The sequence below is a fragment of the Penaeus monodon genome, chromosome 8 (assembly GCF_015228065.2).
Source record: "Penaeus monodon isolate SGIC_2016 chromosome 8, NSTDA_Pmon_1, whole genome shotgun sequence".
Taxonomy (NCBI): domain Eukaryota; kingdom Metazoa; phylum Arthropoda; class Malacostraca; order Decapoda; family Penaeidae; genus Penaeus; species Penaeus monodon.
This window is the reverse complement of record NC_051393.1, coordinates 30,510,043-30,512,542: the sequence shown is the minus strand read 5'-3', so window position 1 is coordinate 30,512,542 and position 2,500 is coordinate 30,510,043.

The window sequence follows — 2,500 nt, the reverse complement described above, 5'->3', positions numbered from 1 at the left end:
CAATCGAGTGCCAGACGCTGATCCCGCGACCCGTGGTCGTGGTCGGCTGAGGGTGCACGCCGGTAGGCTTAGCAACCGCTAAGGAATGCGACACCTCTCTGTAAAAGTGCCAGATACAAAATCATCACTCTAACTTCCTCTAATCCCAAACCCCATCCTTACCCATTCCAACATCGTCCTAAATCCTCCTCTCCCACATCACCCGCCTCCTTCCCTGAACCACTCTGCTGCAAGCCTAAATTTTATGCACACTATAAGCATGGTCTTATTATAATGGAGTGCGTATGTGCGCTCAGACAGACACTATTCAAACGTTTGTGCACGAGCATGAGTGCGTATGCACGGAAGTGTGCAGGTGTATGCGTGTTTGTGTGCATTGTGTCCATGTGTGTGTATCTTGTGTATCCAAGAGAAGCAATACACATGCTCGTCTAAACTTATGATGTGTGTATGTTTTGTATGTATATGTACGCGCCTGTATGTGTGTGTATATGTGTAGGTGTGTGTGTATATATGCGTATATATGTGTATATGTATATGTGCCTATGTACGCATGTGTGTGTATATGTATATATATATATATATATATATATATATATATATATATATATATATATATATATATGTGTGTATGTTTATGTGTAAGTATATATATATTTGTATATGTATGTACATATACAGATATATAAATATATGTGTGGATGAACATTAACGTGTACTCATAAATGTATGAGTACACGTGTGCGTATGCATGTGTATGGCTATATATATGTGTGTGTGTATGTATAGTCATAGGTACGTGTACAAGATTAGGACGCATGTGGGTATTCGCATACAGGTGGGTGCGTATACACATAGGTATGCACATATGATGCGCATGTGCATGCATGCACATGCATACACATATATAGACATATGTGTGTAGTTGTGTATAATGTATGAGTATGTATGGATATCATATGCATAGGAGCATATGTACATATATATATATATATATATATATATATATATATATATATGTATATATATTTATATATATATATATATATGTATATATATATATATATTTTATATATATATATATATATGTATATATACAGATATATGTATAATACATACATACATATATATATATATATATATATATATATATATATATATATTATATATATATATATATATATATATATATATATATATATATATATATATATATTATATATATTACATACACACAAACACCACCACGCACGCACACACAAACACACCGACACACACACACACACACACACACACCACACACACACACACACACACACACACAACACACACACACACACACACACACATATATATATATATATATATATATATATATATATATATATATATATATATAAAATATATATATATATAATGTATACATATACATATTTATATTTATTTATATAAATATACATATATATATATATTATAATATATATATTATAGATATATATATATATATATATATATATATATATATATATATATATATATATATATTTTAATATCCGGTGCGTAAGTCAACGATTATAATTCTGATTTGTAATCCTATATTTTTCGGATAAGACGACCCCCCAAATAAAGCAGCTCCATATCCCAGCCGTAAACTATTCTAAACAATTTAAATACATTTATATTCTAATACACTAGTCGCAAGCGAGTTCTAACACAGAGTAACCAGTCCAACCTTAACTTACCGAGCCTAGCCAACCGAACGAGTCACGTCAATGATATTGTGATCTCCACGTTAAAAAAACACCAAACATGGTTTTCAGTTGCCTTTCCACGCCCAAGCTGTACGTTGAGTAGATAGAGGACTGCGAAATTGTTCCTTGCCTTTAACCGTATAATAATTATCATAATAATGTTATAGCCTAAAATTCAAATGTAATACCATTATATAATGTTATGACCATGCATCAAATGTACCACAGCTTGCCCACGCCTGTGCTTTTAGCCAAGGTGGTAATTAAAGGACTAAACTAAACTAAAAAGTTGGAAATAAACTGTGATGGCAAGTGGTGTACAGCGAGCGTTAGTCAGGCGGTTTCACAATGTAAAGGTTCATATTTTTTATTCGGTGTACAGGTCGACCCCTTACCTTGGAGAGAATTTTTTAGGCTTCAAGGTGTCGATTTATACAAAGACAGACGGATATAGATAGATAGATATATATTATATAAAAATATATTCAAGAGGTCTTTATATAATCTGCATGTACAGAAAGAGGATAAATGTGTCCAGATCGGTGTATGTGTGTTTGTGTATGCGTATGTGTGTGGTGTGTGTGTGTGTGTGTGTGTGTTGTGTGTGTGTGTGTGTGTGTGTGTGTGTGTGTGTGTGTGTGGTGTGTGTGTGTGTGTTTTTGTGTGCGTGCGTGTGTGTGTGAGCGTGTGTGTGTGTGTGGTGTGTGTGTGTGTGTGTGTGTGTGTGTGTGTGGTGTGTGTGTGTGTGT